This window comes from Pseudophryne corroboree, chromosome 2, assembly GCF_028390025.1.
Source record: "Pseudophryne corroboree isolate aPseCor3 chromosome 2, aPseCor3.hap2, whole genome shotgun sequence".
Classification (NCBI taxonomy): Eukaryota; Metazoa; Chordata; class Amphibia; order Anura; family Myobatrachidae; genus Pseudophryne; species Pseudophryne corroboree.
This window is the reverse complement of record NC_086445.1, coordinates 747,360,487-747,381,214: the sequence shown is the minus strand read 5'-3', so window position 1 is coordinate 747,381,214 and position 20,728 is coordinate 747,360,487.

The following is a 20,728-nucleotide window of genomic DNA, read 5'->3' as shown; positions in this document are numbered from 1 at the left end:
CAGTGAAAATCCGCTTAGTACGCATGCGCAATGTTCGCACTGCGACTGCGCCAAGTAACTTTACTATGAAGAAAGTATTTTTACTCACGGCTTTTTCTTCGCTCCGGCGATCGTAATGTGATTGACAGGAAATGGGTGTTACTGGGCGGAAACACGGCGTTTCAGGGGCGTGTGGCTGAAAACGCTACCGTTTCCGGAAAAAACGCAGGAGTGGCCGGAGAAACGGTGGGAGTGCCTGGGCGAACGCTGGGTGTGTTTGTGACGTCAACCAGGAACGACAAGCACTGAACTGATCGCACAGGCAGAGTAAGTCTGGAGCTACTCTGAAACTGCTAAGTAGTTAGTAATCGCAATATTGCGAATACATCGGTCGCAATTTTAAGAAGCTAAGATTCACTCCCAGTAGGCGGCGGCTTAGCGTGTGTAACTCTGCTAAATTCGCCTTGCGACCGATCAACTCGGAATGAGGGCCATAAATGCTGAGCTAGAGCCAGTGCTAATTATGCACAGGACCTAATTAACATTGGGGCGACAGGAGCTGTCACTCTCAAATAGAGTCAGTCTACCAACCAATTACCAAGAACAGTTGGCCAGCAGCACCTTTTCCCCGGACAAGGTTGCCGCAGCCCTGCTGGTAAATGCATAGTGCATACAGAGCGGACTAGCAAGGGGGAAATATGTACCTGTAGCGAAAAAAAAAAGCAGCTGCATACCTCCCAACATGACCTTCTCCATGAAGGACAGAATGCTCTGCTCCTGGACATCCCTCTTAATTTATGATTGCCATCACCTGTGCTGAAACACCTTTCTTATCCATTAACCTGTTCAAAACAGGTGCGGCAATCATAAATTAAGAGGGAAGTCCAAGAGCAGACCATTTTGTCTTTTCGGGAGAGGGTCATGTTGGGAGGTATGCAATTGCATGAAGATAGGAAAATTGCCATGAGCTGGCCAGCCTACTGAGGAACAAATCTAGAAGTATCCGGGTTGATGGGGGCAAGTAAAGCTGGCCATACATCAGGACGATATCTTTCCAACCAGCCAACTAGTTGGCTGGTTGGAAAGATAATCTGGCAGTGTGTGGGAGCAAACGATTATCAGCCGTTTGCTCCCACACGCTGAAAAACGGACAGAAACGGTCTGTCCAACTAGTTGGGAAAATCAAACCTGTTTGATTTTCCCAATCAATCGTTCAGGTGTAGGGGAAACTTTCCCCCCAACTGAACGATAAGTAGGCGGACACTGCCTGCTAGTGTCCGCCTACTGTGCCGGCAGCATGAAAAGCCCCCCTCCCCCCCCCCCAATCACCTGTGACAGCGGGCTGTGCAGTGCGGGGTCTGAAAAGGGGGCGGAGCTACAGCGGCACGAGGGGGCGGAGCTACACGGAATAGAGGGGCGGAGCTACACGGGCCAGACAGCTTTGCAGTGACGGCCAGCCAGACTTGGTAAGTGGAGGGTGAGAGAGAAGTGAGTGTGTGTGTGTTTGTATATATGTGTGTGTGTGTGTGTGTGTTTGTATATATGTGTGTGTGTGTGTTTGTATATATGTGAAGTGTGTGTGTGTGTATGGTGGAGATGTGTGTGTGTGCAAGGTGGGGGGTGTGTGTGTCTGTATATATGTGTGAATTGTGTGTGTGTGAGGTATGTCTGTGTGTGCGCGCTTTATGGACGCCACTGCTAGGGGGGCCATTACATGCAAGGACGCTACTACTATAGGAGGGGCATTACGTATAAGGACGCTACTACTATAGGGGGGGCATTACGTATAAGGACGCTACTATTGCTGGGGGGGGGCATTACATATAACGATACTACTGCTGGGGGGGCATTATGTATAAGGACGCTACTATTACTGGGGGGGCATTACCTATAACAATGCTACTACTACTGGGGGGCATTATGTATAAGAACGCTACTACTACATGGGGGCATTACATATAACGATGCTACTACTACTGGGGGGGCATTATGTATAAGAACGCTACTACTACAGGGGGGCATTACATATAACGATGCTACTACTACTGGGGGGGCATTATGTATAAGGAGGCTACTAATACTGGGGGGGCATTACATATAAGGATGCTACTACTGGGGGGGCATTATGTATAAGGACTCTTACTACTGGGGGGCATTATGTATAAGGACTCTTACTACTGGGGGGCATTATGTATAAGGACGGTGCTACTACTACTGGGAGGGCATTACATGTAAGGATGCTACTACTACTGGGGGGGGCATTATGTATAAGGGCGGTACTACTACTGGGGGAACATTACGTATAAGGATGCTACTACTACAGGGGTGGCATTACGTATAAGGACGCTGGATCAGATGAGTATAATTATCTTTTATTTTCAGGTACCCGTGGATTCTACTTGGAGAAGAGGACCGACTGCTTCGTGTCAACATAGGTAAGTATGTGTGTGTCGACATGTGTGAAATAAAGTTTTACTGTCACGGTGTGTGTCTCCTGTTTTTATTTGGGTATTTTTTTTCCATTAGAACTGCAGGTACCAGCGGGCCCGATTTTCTCCCGCATGCTGGTACTTGTGGTTCTCCAAGTACCAGCTTGCGGGGGAGGCTTGCTGGGACTTGTAGTACTACTGGAAAAAACAATATTCTTTAAATTTTCTCAAGGCTATCAGCCCCCCATCCGCAGCCTTTGGATGGGGGGGACAGCCTCGGGCTTCACCCCTGGCCCTTGGGTGGCTGGGGGGGGGACCCCTTGATTGAAGTGGTCCCCACTCCCCCAGGGTACCCCGGCCAGGGGTGACACTAGTTGGATATTTAATGCCATGGCCGCAGGGCACTGTATAAAAGTGACCCCCGGCTGTGGCATTATCTGTCCAGCTAGTGGAGCCTGATGCTGGTGTAAAAAATATGGGGGACCCCTACTCTTTTTGTCCCCCGTATTTTTTGCACCAGCACCAGGCGCAGAGCCCGGTGCTGGTTTTAAAAATACGGGGGATCACCTGTCCGTTTTTCCCCCGGATTTTTAGAACCAGGACCGGCTCGAAGAGCCCGAGGCTGGTTATGCATTGGAGGGGGGACCCCACGCAAATTTTTTTCGGGTTTTTCCCATTCCATTTAAAAAAAAAATATATATATATATATATATAATCTTTTTAAAAATATATAAATAATACTTGTGCCTCCAAAAAAGAGGGCACCAGGCAAGCTGTACATTTTACTACATTGGGAGTGCCGAATATCTACATCTTTTATATATATATATATATATATATATATATATATATATGTGTATATATATATATATATATATATATATATATATATATGCCTTGGCAGCCCAACCATGCTGGTATCCATAGTTCAGTATAAAAATAAGTAAATCTAATAAATGTATGGTGGTGAAAGAAAAGCCCAGTTTCACTGAAAAAATGACACTTCTGCATGTTTTGAAATTAAAAAACAAAACAAAACTGAAGAACTGTAGGCAGGCACTGTCCGCCTACTTCGGTGACATCACAAGTTGGACAGAAGTTGGAAGGTTGGTTGGTCTGATGAAAAGTTGGTTAGATGTGTGGAGCACTGGTAAAAAGTTGGTGAGATGTGTGGGGCACTGTTTTAGTTGAACAGACAAGTTGGATGATTGGAAGTTTGGAGTGTTGGAGAAAAGTTGGTCTGATGTATGGCTAGCATAACTTATACAAAGGTAAAAATGTGGGTTTTCATTATTAGTAAATGTCTGGCAGGGGGAATGTGACCCTTCAAGCAGTCAGGCAGTCATGACATGCAGCCCTTCAAAATGCAAGTGGCCCCCCAGCTGAAATAATTTATCTCCCTGGTTTAAAGTTATCTCTTCTATGAATCATTTATATTAAGAACAGTTTACATATTACAACATATAGGCAGTTTCTATATCTACTTTCACTTTTATACCTTTTAAAAAACTTCTTATAACAGAAGACTAAATAATTAGAAGAGGAAGTGATGACAGAATAACATAAAACAAATAAGAAAAAAAGGCTGTAAATAATGTATATTGCTTCGTGTAAAGCAAATATGTAGTAAAACACTTGACTCTTAAGTTTAAATTACATATGTGCAATATGGAACACAACTTCAATACTATAATACTATAAACACAAATATCCCTACTTCATTATAATTTTTCTCTTTTATAAGTACATCCTATCAGCTGTTCCCCGAAACATAATCTGGCTCATATACAGTAGCTCACTCACATGCAGCGGTGTAAGTATGCGGGTACGCTTGGGTACGGAGTACCCTTAAGAATTTGGCAGCAGGTACGCAGTACCACCTGCCACGCACTTTGCCATTACCACAATTATAATGTTCCACAAAGCAACAAGACCATGGTGCTTGGCAGCATGACGGCTCCTCCCACTTTGTCAGGGTTACTGGGAGTGCGACAGTGGCTGTATTTTCCTGTTATAATGGAGGTATTACTATATGTTGTTATTAAATTGGGGGCATTCACTGGCGTGCGCAGCACATTTTATTAGGGGGTGCACCATCGAAGGGGTGTGTCTAGCACCGCCCTTGGGCGTGTCTAGCACCATCTATTGACGGTCAACGCAATATATAATATCCACCCTTGTACCAATCCTAATAATGCAGATGCATTGTCAGATGTTGTGGTGTGCACCAAACAAACACCCATGATGGCACTCACTGCAATTACAGTGCTCCTCCTCAGCCTGGTCTGGCTCCCCCTCTTTCCCCTGCAAGCTGCAGCCTCTTACTTACAAGTTAGTCACTCACTGACACTGACAGTCGCAGACTAGTACTGCTGCTGTAGGAAAAACGAGTGACGTGTCAATGCTGCTGCCGGCCGTCTGCCAGTATTGAATTTGTCTTCCTAAGAGGAACGCTGGCTGCAAGCTGATCCTCATCAGTGGCTGGCGTTGGCATAGCATAGAAGGAAAGAGGTGGGCATGCGAGCAGCATGACATAATCACGTCACATCACGCTGTTTTTGTACATGGAGGTGGAGCCGGGAGTTTGAAAGCCGGTGGCAGTGGCACCCTTGATTAACCCAGGCGTCCAGTCAGTAATGCAGTCCTGACAGGATGCAGCACAGAGGGGACAGTAATCGGCCTGCTCGGCGATCGCTGCATCAGGCATATGAAATCGGGTGCCAGACATTAGGGGGTGCCTGTGCGCACCAGGCACCCCCCCTGCGCACGCCTATGGGGGCATTACTATATATTTCTATTATACTGCAGGTATCACTATATATTTCTAATATACTGGAGGCATTACTATATATTTTTAGCCTTGCCTCCAGATTCCAAAAAAATAAGGGGCTGTCGTGTGGCCACGCTGCTAGTGTCATGTAGCCACTCCCACTAGCAGCAAGTGGCCACCTCCCTCACAACACATGACCACATTTTTCGGAAAATATTTCTACTTGCACCACTGCTCACATGTATGCTATCTGTGGATGGTGACTGCAGTCCTTCATGCTGAAGACCTTGATTCGTCCATTGGACCTAATTCAGACCTGATCATAGAAGCAAATTTGTTAGCAGATGGGCAATACCATGGGGGTAATTCCAAGTTTATCGCAGCAGGAAATTTTTTAGCAGTTGGGCAAAACCATGTGCACTGCTGGGGGGGCAGATATAACATGTGCAGATAGAGTTAGATTTGAGTGGGGTGTGTTCAAACTGAAATCTAAATTGCAGTATGGGTGTGCACTGGCTCCTCCTCCAGACCTCAGTTAGATTTTGTGCCCAGAGGAGATAGGGTGCATTACAGGGGAGCTTTCCTGAGTTTCTCTGAAAAATAATTTTGTTAGGTTTTTTATTTTCAGGGAGCACTGCTGGAAACATTGCTCCCATACACTACACACACACTGAAGGCACTGATGGGTGCAGGGCGCAGGGGGGGCGCCCTGGGCAGCAATATAAACCTCTGGACTGGCAACAGGGTACATTAGGCTGCGGAGGCAGTAAATGAAAAAATCCCCGCCATTTTTTGTATATTGGAGTGGGACCGAAGCCCGCAGCTGGAGGGGGCGGAGCTTGATCCCTCAGCACTAACAGCGCCATTTTCTCCACAGAACGCTACAGAGAAGCTGGCTCCCCGGACTCTCCCCTGCTGAACACGGTGACAGAGGGCTGAAAAGAGGGGGGGGGGGCATTTGTAAGGCGCAGTGAGTGTATACACATTTATTATACATATAAAAAGCGCTATATCTGGGTTTTCATTCCAGTGTCAGTTGGCGCTGGGTGTGTGCTGGCACACTCTCTCTCTCTGTCTCTCCAAAGGGCCTTGTTGGGGAATTGTCCCCTTATAGATATATCCCTGTGTGTGGGGGTGTCGGTACGTGCGTGTTGGCATGTCTGAAGCGGAAGGCTCATCCAAGGAGGAGGTGGAGCAGATGAGTGGTGTGTCTCCGTCGGCAACGCCGACTCATGATTGGATGGACATGTGGCATATGTTAAATGCAAGTGTGACCGCATTACATAAGAGAAGGGACAAAGCAGAGTCCAGGGAAAAAGCAGGGAGTCAATCCACGGATTGGACTGGGTCACAGGGCCCTTCTGGGTCTCAGAAACGTCCCCTATCCCAAATAGCAGATACTGGTACCGACACGGATTCTGACTCCAGTGTCGACTACGATGATGCAAAATTACACCCAAGGGTGGCAAAAAGTATTCAGTATATGATTATTGCAATAAAAGATATTTTGCATATCACTGATGACCCCTCTGTCCCTGACATGAGGGTGCGCATGTATAAGGAAAAGAAACATGAGGTAACCTTTCCCCCATCCCATGAGCTTAACGAGTTATTTGAAAAGGCTTGGGAAACTCCAGATAAAAAACTGCAGATTCCCAAAAGGGTTCTTATGGCGTATCCTTTCCCTGCACAGGACAGGGTACGTTGGGAATCCTCACCCAGGGTGGACAAGGCTTTAACACGCCTGTCCAAGAAGGTGGCGCTACCGTCTCTGGACACGGCAGCCCTCAAGGATTCTGCTGATCGAAGACGGGAAACTACTTTAAAGTCTATTTATGCGCATACAGGTGCTTTGCTCAGACCGGCAATAGCATCGGCATGGGTGTGTAGTGCAGTTGCAGCGTGGACAGATACCTTGTCAGCTGACCTTGATACCCTGGACAGGGATACCATTTTATTGACCTTAGCCCACATTAAAGACGCAGTCTTATATATGAGGGATGCTCAAAGAGACGTGGGGCTGCTGGGTTCCAGAGTCAATGCCATGGCTATTTCTGCGAGACAAGCTCTATGGACCCGCCAATGGACGGGTGATGCAGACTCAAAAAAGCATATGGAGGTTTTACCTTACAAGGGTGAAGTGTTGTTTGGGAATGGGCTTGCGGACCTGGTTTCCACAGCTACCGCTGGTAAATCTACCTTTTTACCTTTTGTTCCCCAACAGCAAAAGAAAACTCCACAGTATCAGATGCATTCCTTTTGGTCTCATAAGTCCAGAAGAGGTCGGGGCTCCTCCTTCCTTGCCAGAGGTAAGGGTAGAGGAAAGAGAACGCCTGCTTTGGCTAGTTCCCAGGAGAAGAAGTCCTCCCCGGCTTCTACAAAATCCACTGCATGATGCTGGGGCTCCACTGAGGGAGTCCGCACCAGTGGGGGCATGTCTTCGACTTTTCAGCCAGATCTGGGTTCTTTCAGACGTGGATCCTTGGGCGATGGAAATAGTTTCCCAAGGCCACAAGCTGGAATTCGAAGAGGTGCCCCCTCGCCGATTTTTCAAGTTGGCCTTGCCAGCTTCACCTCCAGAGAGGGAAGTAGTGTTAGCTGCAATTCAAAAGCTGTGTCAACAGCAAGTGATTGTCAAGGTTCCCCTGGTCCAACAGGGAAGAGGGTACTATTCAACCCTGTTCGTGGTCCCGAAGCCGGATGGTTCGGTCAGATCCATTTTAAATCTAATATCCCTAAACCTGTACTTGAAAAAGTTCAAATTCAAGATGGAATCGCTCCGAGCTGTAATATCCAGCCTGGAAGGGAGGGATTTTATGGTGTCAATGGACATAAAGGATGCATACCTTTATGTCCCCATATATCCCCCTCATCAGGAGTACCTGAGATTCGCTATACAGGACTGTCGTTACCAGTTTCAGATGTTGCCGTTTGGGCTTTCCACGGCCCCGAGGATTTTCACCAAGGTGATGGCGGAGATGATGGTGCTCCTGCGCAGGCAGGGAGTCACAATTATCCCATACTTGGACGATCTCCTGATAAAGGCGAGATCGAGAGATCAATTGCTGAAGAGCGTGTCGCTCTCCCTGAGAGTGCTGCAACAGCACGGTTGTATTCTCATTCTGCCAAAGTCACAATTGGTTCCAACGACTCGGCTATCATTCCTAGGCATGATTCTGGACACGGAACAAAAGAGGGTTTTTCTCCCATTGGAAAAGGCCCAGGACCTCCAGAACATGGTCAGAGACCTGCTAAAACCAAAAAGAGTGTCTGTTCATCAATGCACTCGAGTTCTGGGAAAAATGGTGGCAGCCTACGAGGCCATCCCCTTCGGCAGGTTCCATGCAAGGACTTTTCAGTGGGACCTTCTGGACAAGTGGTCCGGGTCCCATCTACAAATACATCAGAAAATAACCCTGTCCCCCAGGGCCAGGGTGTCTCTCCTGTGGTGGCTGCAGAGGGTTCACCTTCTAGAGGGTCGCAGGTTCAGAATTCAAGACTGGGTTCTGGTGACCACGGATGCGAGCCTCCGAGTATGGGGAGCAGTCACACAAGGAAGAAATTTTCAGGGACTATGGTCAAGCCAGGAGGCTTGTCTACACATCAACATACTGGAATTGAGGGCCATATACAACGGCCTACGACAAGCGGAGAATCTTCTTCGCGACCTACCGGTTCTGATTCAATCAGACAACGTCACAGCCGTGGCTCATGTAAACCGCCAAGGCGGGACAAGATGCAGAGTGGCAAATGCGGAAGCCACCAGGATTCTTCGCTGGGCGGAAAATCACGTAAGCGCTCTGTCAGCTTTTCTTCATTCCGGGAGTGGACAACTGAGAAGCAGACTTCCTCAGCAGACACGATCTCCATCCAGGAGAGTGGGGACTTCATCAAGAAGTTTTTGCAGAGATAACAAGTCTTTGGGGAATTCCTCAAATAGACATGATGGCGTCATGCCTCAAGAAGCTTCGGAGGTATTGTGCCAGGTCACGGGACCCTCAGGCAGTAGCGGTGGACGCCCTGGTGACACCATGGGTGTTTCAGTCAGTCTATGTGTTCCCTCCTCTTCCTCTCATCTCAAAAATATTGAGAATCATAAGACGAAAAAGAGTGCAGACAATACTCATTGTTCCAGATTGGCCTCGAAGGGCCTGGTACTCAGATCTTCAGGAAATACTCACAGAAGATCCGTGGCCTCTTCCTCTCAGGGAGGACCGGTTACAGCAGGGGCCCTGCGTGTTCCAAGGCTTACCGTGGTTACGTTTGACGGCATGGTGGTTGAACACCGAATCCTAGCTGGGAAAGGTATTCCGGAGGAAGTCATCCCTACTCTGATAAAGGCTAGGAAGGAGGTGACGGCAAAACATTATCACCGTATCTGGAGGAAGTATGTATCTTGGTGTGAAGCCAAGAATGCTCCTACTGAAGATTTCCATCTGGGCCGTTTTCTCCACTTTCTACAGACAGGAGTGGATATGGGCCTGAAGTTAGGCTCCATTAAGGTACAGATTTCGGCCATATCTATATTCTTCCAGAAGGAATTGGCTTCTCTCCCAGAAGTCCAGATGTTTGTGAAGGGAGTGCTGCATATCCAGCCCCCCTTTGTGCCCCCAGTGGCACCGTGGGACCTTAACGTGGTGTTAAGTTTCCTAAAATCTCACTGGTTTGAACCTCTTAAAACGGTTGAATTAAAATTTCTCACGTGGAAGGTGGTCATGTTACTGGCCTTGGCATCTGTAAGGCGGGTGTCCGATTGGCGGCCTTGTCCTACAAGAGCTCCTATTTGATTTTCCATGTGGATAGAGCGGAGTTGAGGACTCGTCCTCAATTTTTGATAAGGTGGTTTCTTCATTTCATATGAACCAACCTATTGTGGTGCCTGTGGCTACGGTGAACTTGGAGGACTCCAAGTCCCTCGATGTAGTCAGGGCCTTAAAAATATATGTGGCCAGGACGGCTAGGGTTAGGAAAACAGAGGCTCTGTTTGTCCTGTATGCAGCCAACAAGGTTGGCGCTCCTGCTTCTAAGCAGACTATTGCTCGCTGGATCTGTAACACGATTCAGCAGGCTCATTCTACGGCTGGATTGCCGTTACCAAATTCGGTAAAGGCCCATTCCACTAGGAAGGTGGGCTCTTCTTGGGCGGCTGCCCGAGGCGTCTCGGCATTACAGCTTTGCCGAGCAGCTCCTTGGTCGGGTTCAAACACTTTTGCAAAATTCTACAAGTTTGATACCCTGGCTGATGAGGACCTTGCGTTTGCTCAGTCGGTGCTGCAGAGTCATCCGCACTCTCCCGCCCGGCTTGGAGCTTTGGTATAAACCCTATGGTCCTTACGGAGTCCCCAGCATCCTCTAGGACGTAAGAGAAAATAAGATTTTAAACCTACCGGTAAATCTTTTTCTCCTAGTCCGTAGAGGATGCTGGGCGCCCGTCCCAGTGCGGACTAAATCTGCAAGACTTGTATATAGTTGTTGCTTCCATAAGGGTTATGTTACAGTTGGAATCGGTCTTTGACTGATGCTGTATTTTGTTCATACTGTTAACTGGTTGCGTATTTTCCAGGTTATATGGTATGATTGGTGTGGGCTGGTATGAATCTTGCCCTTAGATTTACAAAATCTTTTCCTCATGTTGTCCATCTCCTCTGGGCACAGTTTCTCTAACTGAGGTTTGGAGGAGGGGCATAGAGGGAGGAGCCAGTGCACACCCATACTAAAAGTTCTTTATAGTGCCCATGTCTCCTACGGAGCCCGTCTATACCCCATGGTCCTTACGGAGTCCCCAGCATCCTCTACGGACTAGGAGAAAAAGATTTACCGGTAGGTTTAAAATCTTATTATTTACGTGTGTGACTATTTACAACTATTATATTCTTGCAACTTTCTTTTTTCTGTAACAATAAGCTTTGAAGTTTATACTTGGATTGAAAATTCTTAATCTTATTTCTGTTACCTGTGTTTCCAAACCCAAAAACCTCGAGAGGTCAGGTTACCTGATTTTTACGTATTAATAACTTTGTGTGCGGGTGAGAGCAGAAGCTCGCCCTGGGCATGGTCTCTAAAAGTCACTTGGCCTGGCAGACGCAGCGACTGGCACTTCTGCTGGTGGCAGTTTACCACGTGGATTTACCACACACGCTGAGGTAACCTGTATGGTGTCACGGGCAGCGTTCTCAGATTGGCATATCTGGAGAATCGCTGCGCCAGGATCGTTACACCAGGATTGATCCCTTTTCAATCCTGATTCCCGGGATTAGCCACCCTAATTATAGACAGAGTCATCACAAAAGTAGATGTGATTATAATGCGTTTTTTCCTAACAGTTTAAGAAAAAATTAGAATCACATTTTATTTATTTTTATTTAAAATACAGGAACAGGCATCACTGACAATGATGGGAAAATAGAGTATACCAGGCTGCACCACAACACAGCTGGCTGCTTCCTCTGCTGGCGACATCTAAGTCCATTCTAGCCTCTAGGGACCTTGGTGGTCCATGAGAAGCAACTACATCCATCCTCCTTGCTACCTTCCCCCCTGAGGTTTCGTCTTAATAATAATAATAATAATAATAATAATAATTTTATTTATATAGCGCTCTTTCTCCAACAGGACTCAAGGCGCTTTACAGACATCAAAAACAATGCACATGATACAGAGGATTTAAGTAATACAACAATTGACAAGCAACAGACATAAAAGAAAACCTTAAGCCCACAGAAAGCATAACGCAGGATTGGTGCAGGCATTTTGGGTAATAACTTCCAAGGGTTGTGTATTCCACCCTCACAAGGTACCAGGTGCAGCAGCCATCTTAGGCGCTCGGCGTAGGATTACCCAGGGTGGGATAGTCCACCCCTAGAAGTGATGACACAAAATGGGGGTGATTTCAGAGTCCTACAGTTCAGAGTAGGGTTCCATCAAAACCATCAGGCCTATGTATTATTCATCCCATCCACAAGTGTACCATATGGGGCAGCCATGTTGGGCGCACTTTGGAGGTTACACTGTGGGTGGTGAGCCATACAAGGGCCAAGGTCATATATGGGAAAACTGATGCTTATGTAGTAGTAAGATGTACCCTGCATGTAGGGCACAATGGAAAGGTGTGCAATCAGCGGAGGTAAACATTACAGGAAAAACACATGGTGGGGTGGAAGCGAGCAATGGAGGGAAAAATAAAAAAAATAGCAGGTAACTAGTGGCAGAGTAGGATTGGGCTAGCATTTTGATCAGATCTTAGTACGGGTGGGTAGGAGAATGTGGGGGGCATACTCAATACTCAGAAGCAATGGGGATGTCCCTGCTGAACCTGGTCCTGTGCCCCACAGTTCCCTGTTCATCTTGGGGGTTAGGCCCGGGGGCAGGCTTGATGTTCTCAGCCAGAGAGGTGCTAAGCCTGGTCTTGGTGTTCTCATGTTTGATGCGAGGAGAGGCCACATAAAGTTCCAGCGTTTTGTGGTTGTGATGCAGTCCTTCTGTAATCTTGTTAGTATGTTTGCCTTCTGTTTTCCTTCGGTTTAACACAGGTATAACACTGCTGTTTTGAGCTGCCACTTTATAACTAGCCACTTCATAAAATAGCCACTGCAGCATCCTAATAGGCCTGGCGTCCTATGCTTTACTGACTAAATAGGTCTACAAACATATGTCCTGATTACAACCCCCTCCCCCACACAGCAACCCTCCCACCAAAAGGTGTTAATCAACTAACAAATGTGAGGTTTGAAAACCCCAGTCAATCACTATAAGTTTTTGCACACTACAGATATTAAACCACTTAAAACAATTTTATAAACATACAATGTAATGTGCAATGTTCTGCAAATAATTACCAGCAAGATTTTTACTAAGAGAGTAGCATCCAGTCTCCTGGGCACATATTCTAAACTGAGGTCTGGAGGAGGGGCATAGTGGGAGGAGCCAGTTCACACTGTTGAAAAGTCTTAAAGTGCCGAAGGCTCCAGCTTTGATCCATTCTTTGGAGCCCTTTCAGAAGCCTGACCTGACAGGTACGCTTTGATGAACAGGTGGGTTTTCAGTGCCTGTTTGAAGCATTGCAAGGTCGGGGCAAGTCTTACAATGAAATCATCCACATACTGTATAAGAGCAGATACTTCCATTTCCCTATGTCAAACTTTGAGTATAGGCATGGATCAACTTTACTTACTGTTCCAATAAAACATTGTTTATTTTACAATTCCATGCTCTTGCCGATTGCTTAAAACCATAGAGTGGTTTTTGTAATTTGCCCCTTTTGACTTTAGATGACCTGTTGGGTTTTCCCACCAGGATTGGTGCAAGTAACTGTGCTATTTGCATCTACAAGTTGCTATACTGTGTCCATTAAGTGGTTATGCTGTATCCATCTACAAGTGGTTGTGCTGTGTCCATCTACAAGTGTCTGTGCTATGTCCATCTACAAGTGGCTGTGCTGTGTCCATCCATATGCTGTGTCCAGTCCCCTTAGTCTAATTCCGTCATACAGTGGTGCTGCACTGACTCTGCAGGTCATACCCCACCCACTGCATTCAAATATAAGCAGTGTGACTCTGTATTGTCCATTGCCTAAAGTAAAAAATTAAATGTAAAAAAAGTTAAAAAATGTAATCAAATGTAAAAAATAGTTGTTGTTTTTTAAAGTTTGTACAACCTATGTGCACTGTACCAGAGTGAGTTTGTTCACATGCATATAAAAGTGGTCTGACTCCATGCAGTGTGAACCAAGCTGCCAGTTAAAAAAAAGAAATACAAAATATATTATTGTATAATTTGTTTGTACCAGTGGCGGAACTAGCGAGCAGTGGGCCCAGGTGCGACAAAATGCTTTGGGCCCCCCATCCCATCCAAGTCCACCCCCTCACCCCTGGAGAGGATCTGGTGAGGGCAAGAGAAATGGATACCTAGCAACAGTGCTGTAACTAGACATTTTAGCACTGTGTGCAAGAAACAGCATCGGAGCCCCACCCCTGCATGCAAAACAGGGGCAGTACGCGCCATAGGCGCGCGCAAAAATACATAGTGGCGTGGCTTTGTGGGGAAGGGGTGTGGCCACAAAATAATACCAATTCATAAAACGGTGCACCGTAGTCTCCATTATTCAAATTACGCCGCACAGTAGCACCACTACACCAGGTAGAGACCCTTGAACACCTTACGGCAGACAGATTCCTCTTTTTACACATTACAACAGACAGTGTCCCCTTTTTACACCTTACGGCAGACAGCGCCCCCCTTTTTACACACAACGGCAGACAACGTCCCCTTTTTACACATAACGGCAGACAGCATGCCCTTGTTACACATAGCGGCAGACAGCGTCCCCTTTTTACACATAACGGCAGACAGTGTGCCCTTGTTACACATCACGGCAGACAGATTCCCCCTTTTTACACATTGCGGCAGGCAGATTCCCCCTTTTTACACATTGCGGCAGGCAGATTCCCCCTTTTTACACATTGCGGCAGGCAGATTCCCCCTTTTTACACATTGCGGCAGACAGATTCCCCCTTTTTACACATTGCGGCAAGCAGATTCCCCCTTTTTACACATTGCAGCAGGCAGATTCCCCCTTTTGACACATTGCGGCAAGCAGATTCCCCCTTTTTACACATTGTGGCAAGCAGATTCCCCCTTTTTACACATTGCGGCAGGCAGTCCCCCATTTTTACACATTGCGGCAGGCAGTCCCCCTTTTTGAAGAAAGAAAGAAAGAAAGAAAGAAAGAAAGAAAGAAAGAAAGAAAGAAGAATTATACTTGCCCTCTCCGCTGGCTCAGGCTCCTCGGTGCAGCTTCTGGTCACGATTCCCGGGCAGGAGAGAAGGAGGAGGAGGGAGGTGGAGGAGGGAGCCGCAGCAGCGCTGTGTTATTGGGGGAGGCGCTGCTGCCCCTCTGCTTCACTATAGTCTGCTCTCGGAAGACAGCCTATAGTGAAACAAACTAAAACGGGAAAAAGGCGCCTCCCTGAGCCTATGTTGAAACGCTGCCCGCTGCTCCCAAAGGAATAGGGTATTAGCAATCCCTAGACAATTGGAACCAAAAAAACTAAACAAGAGAGCGCAGGCAGACTTAACAAAAGTTCACAATTTATTAAAACAGTGATCACAAAATAAGATAATATAAAAATGATTATGATTAAGAACTAATTCCGTACTACAACTCCATATATTCCACACATTAAAGTGCACTGATATGCTAGTATATTGACAATATGAAGTATTCTAGAAATTTTAAGCAGCTGGTGTTTTAGATGCTGAAGATCTGGATGTTATACGTATAACAGTCTCATACTTGTATTGATTTGTTCAAAGTGAAAATCACGTATATACAAAGTCAGTGCACTGTTGATTACAGATTAAATATCTGTGAGTTACCTCCAATGGACGAAGCACCCGTTCCGTTTGGTTAAGTATATCCTCATACAGGGATTTAACGCTTATTGCTTCCTTACTGTGAATATAGCACTCCCGAGTGCTCAGGTGTCCGCTTGTTCCAGCGACTATGTCCACTGTTCTCTCCTTACTTAGATCGTGTCCAGCTCGTGACTGCTCACTGCTCCAACGGATCACCTGGCAGTGCCGCGGCAGGTCGAAGTGCCGTTGATCCAAAAAGACAAGCTGTCAGCCACGGTCCCCTTGTTTGCAGGAGGGACCAATGCGGGTGGCTTTATTCGGGCAGATCCCGACCCGACAGTTGAGGTGAGCTAGCCGCCACGGTCCCCGTGATTCAAAATGGACCAGTGCAGGAGGCTGAAATCGGGCAGATTTTTACACGACAGTGGAGTATAGCTGGAACCGGTGAAGTCCGTAAAAGGTGGAAGTTGTTGGATAGAAGGTAGTCGGATCCTATAGCAGCCCTAACGCGTTTCTCGACCGGCACAATCTGGTCGTTTCCTCAGAGGGTTATAACCCTCTGAGGAAACGACCAGATTGTGCCGGTCGAGAAACGCGTTAGGGCTGCTATAGGATCCGACTACCTTCTATCCAACAACTTCCACCTTTTACGGACTTCACCGGTTCCAGCTATACTCCACTGTCGTGTAAAAATCTGCCCGATTTCAGCCTCCTGCACTGGTCCATTTTGAATCACGGGGACCGTGGCGGCTAGCTCACCTCAACTGTCGGGTCGGGATCTGCCCGAATAAAGCCACCCGCATTGGTCCCTCCTGCAAACAAGGGGACCGTGGCTGACAGCTTGTCTTTTTGGATCAACGGCACTTCGACCTGCCGCGGCACTGCCAGGTGATCCGTTGGAGCAGTGAGCAGTCACGAGCTGGACACGATCTAAGTAAGGAGAGAACAGTGGACATAGTCGCTGGAACAAGCGGACACCTGAGCACTCGGGAGTGCTATATTCACAGTAAGGAAGCAATAAGCGTTAAATCCCTGTATGAGGATATACTTAACCAAACGGAACGGGTGCTTCGTCCATTGGAGGTAACTCACAGATATTTAATCTGTAATCAACAGTGCACTGACTTTGTATATACGTGATTTTCACTTTGAACAAATCAATACAAGTATGAGACTGTTATACGTATAACATCCAGATCTTCAGCATCTAAAACACCAGCTGCTTAAAATTTCTAGAATACTTCATATTGTCAATATACTAGCATATCAGTGCACTTTAATGTGTGGAATATATGGAGTTGTAGTACGGAATTAGTTCTTAATCATAATCATTTTTATATTATCTTATTTTGTGATCACTGTTTTAATAAATTGTGAACTTTTGTTAAGTCTGCCTGCGCTCTCTTGTTTAGTTTTTTTTAGCCTATAGTGAAGCAGAGGGACAGCAGCAGCAGCGCCTCAACCAGTAGTAAAGTGCTGCTGCGGCTCCCTCCTCCACCTCCCTCCTCCTCCTTCTCCCCTGTACCGCTGCGCTCCTCTCCTCTCTGTCCGGGCGGCTGTGTGCTGCGGGCAGTGGTTGCCCGCAGCACACAGCGGCATGTATTGAGTCAGTTTGACTCATTACATGCTTTGGGCCCCTGGTTGCACTGGCGGTAGTTCCACCTCTGATTTGTACTGTTTTGTGCACTCTACCCCAGTCCATGCTGTACTCCAGAGCACTTTGTTCACTTCACGTACATATAAAAGTGGTCTCACTCCATGCAGTTTGAGCTGAGCTGGCAGATAAAAAAATGGATAACAATCAGTTATCAATCAAAGAGCAGGAGCAGCAACCAGTTACTATTGCTGTAGCTGCTGCAACCCATCATGATGATGATACTAGTCCTCTAACGTCATCAAAAGTCAATGCTCAAGGGCATTGAGGATTTAAATCAGGGCATCTGAAAAAAAACAACCAATATTTTACAAGGGTAAAGACAAAAACACCTCAATTAAGGGGAACGTTTAGTACAGAAAAACATAAAACTGGTAACATGCCATTCATTCTTGGCCTTTATTTATGAGTGGAGGTTCTGAAACAGTCAGCGAGGCATCTTTCGCTGCCTCTCATGATGATGCAAGACCTTTTCACTCAGAGTTTAGAAGAGGTGTAAAAAATTAAAACCACTAAGGCAGTAGAACACACTGTATATTACGAAATAGAAATGTCACAAATCCCTGAGGAGATTCTAAGTGTATCCAAAAATGCTGTGTGAGCCTGATCTTTCTGATACTGTACTCGCAGAGAAGCTACCTTCCACCATTTCTGCTTCCTCTGCAAATGTGGGGATGAGAAGCGGAAGTATTGCTGATGATATAGAAATTGAGGATGCCACTGTGAAAGTGCTAGAAGAATGAGGGGGATATTTGCGTAGCTGATGCCAGCAGCAATGGAAGCGGTTCTTGCCCATGATAAAAAGAAGGCCATTGTCATGCCTAGGCATAGGACCAAAAAATCCACCTCTTATGTGTGGAATTATTTTTACCCAAATCCTGACAACAATTGTTAAGCCATCTGTAGCATTTGTAAAACCACACTAAGAAGAGGTAGGGACATTATCCATCTAGGTACCTCCTCCCTATTACGTAATTTGCAGCAAGCTCATGAAAAGTTTTTGTCAACATCAGAAACTGCTAAACAATACAAACAGGCAGTCCAGCATCAGCTAGCTACCTTCTCTCTGCTAGATCTCACCACCTGCAATCTCCACCGCCAATACCTTCATCCTCAATATCCTCAGTAATGATCTGAGGTAGTCCTGCTTCAAAATTGATAAGGCTAGGTGACTCCTTCTTTTTTAAGGATTCCTCCGAAAAATCATTCAGCACTAGGCCTGCTGCTGCTGGGAATGGATCTTCATCCCAGAAGGGGACCAAGAAGACTAGTGTTTAAGAAAAAAAAAAGACAATTAAACAATCCTTTGCAAGTGGCAGAAAGTATGACAGCTGGCACCCAGTCACACAGTTGATCACTAACGCAATGAAGAGTATGTTCGTATTAGATCTGCGGCCAATATCCGCCATTAATGCTGTAGGTTTTGCAGTTTATTAAGGTCCTGTGTTCCCACTACTAAATTCCATCTCAGTTCCATCTTATTAGACAAGCCATACCTCTCCTGTACAGGACATTAACAAAAACTAATTTTTGGCCTACAAAATGCCCTTGTACCCACTTTCCACCTAACCACAGATGTGTGGCCCAGCGGTAGTGGGCAAACTAAAAAGGACATGACTGTTACAGCCCACTGGGTGGGTAACTCACCTTCAGCGCCAGCAGCAGTATCTAACAAACATTAGCTCATTCAGAGGCATACTTTTACTAAGAGGCATACCACTGACAACCTGTTAGAAAAACAAACCGATGCCATAGCAAAATGGCTTACCACTCTTGGGCTCTCCTCAGGATTTGTGATTTCTGATAACTCCACAAATATCATGAAAGCATTACAGCTAGGGATCTCTGGCACCGATATGCTGAGTGCCAGGATCCCTACTGCCAGTCACGCTTACCCAACCCTTCCTATATAACATATCTGCTAACAGGTTATGGGCCCAGGACTGCAGATAGGAATGAAGGAAAATATATAAAAGTCAGAACCTCAGTGAAAAAAGACAGAGCCCAGAGGAAATAAGTGAAACTACTTGTTAACTACTACTTGACACTACTTGGAAATGACTGAAAAACAGTATCAGGGGAACTGGAAATCATATTGAAATTATGGATGATCCAGTTATTGTTGAAGAAGGAATCTGCGCCTTCGGTTAGAAGATCTTCTATGTGGAACAAGAGTATACAACAAAGAGGTTATCTTATCTTGCTCAGGAAGCACCACAACCTGTTCCAGAATCCTGAAAGAGATGCAGAAACTGCATGCTCATTAAAAGGAAAAAGCTGCTGATGAAGAGATGGAATCTGGAATATTTTTAATCACTCCTCTCTGTATTACTTGCCTAGATGCTTCTGGCTTCTACTGTTTGTTGTTGCAACACTGTATTGTAGATGGAATTATTTGTAACCAATGGTTTGTTAATGATCAGGCTTATAGCTTTTCCGGTGCTTCATACATCTTTAGTTGAGTATTTTTTGTGAATGCCTTCTGCACTTGTCACAAGGATATTTCACATTAAATGTTCATTTAATGCTACTTTTTGCTTGCTAAGTGTATAGAATACCCCCATGCTACCCCTTAAATGTGATCCCAGAAGGCAGAATTCATATTTACATTGCTTTTTATTTTTTAGTATGTGTGTCAGTCAAAACTTATGTTTTACCAGGCAATGAGACCCCATTTTGTAGGTTTGCTGAGTCCAGGGCCTGAGTCTCGCTCGCAGATTTCCTGGCCCCGGCAGAGGAGCCCTGGCAGTCATTCTAAGTAAGTTAGGCTTACTCAGATGGCAGATGGCTTTGACCATCACGACTGATGGTCGTGATGGTGATCCAATGGTGCATCTTCGGATGTAGCACTTGTATCTGCAATGCTGGCAGGATTAGTATTCTTCAGATGCCTCCTGCAGTATAAGCATATTTTAAGCCTCACCTGGCAAATATTTGGCAGAATTCACTTATAGCAACACTCAACATTCATCTACTTCATTCATCTACTGCCAGCAGGCGGGATGCCGGAGGCAAGAATACCGCCACAGCATCCTGCTGTGTAGAATCCCAGTAGGGGTCAAGAAGCAAACTACCCCATACCCCCTTACCCTAATCCTCCCTCACTGCAGCCTAACCAAAATACCCCCACACACACACACACACACACACACACACACACACACACACACACACCACCGCAGCCTAACCCTCCACGTTGGTTGCCCAACCCTAACTCCCCCTTCCTGCATCTTATACACCCCCCCCCCCCCCCACACACACACACACACACTGCAGTCTAACCCTACCTGGGGTGCCTAACTCTGACCCCCCTTCCTGCAACCAAATCCTAACACTCCCCGCAGCCTAAACCTAGCCCCCCACCACATAGCTTACCTCTCTGGCGTCTTGGCAGTCAGTCAATCAGGTTTCTGGCACCAGCATTGTGATCCTATTCGGGATGCTGGTGCCGGCATTCTGATCAGTATCGGCATTCCGGTATCAGTCTTTTGACAGCCGGGATCCTGACCGGATCCCTTTCATTCAGCCATTTTTTATGAGCGA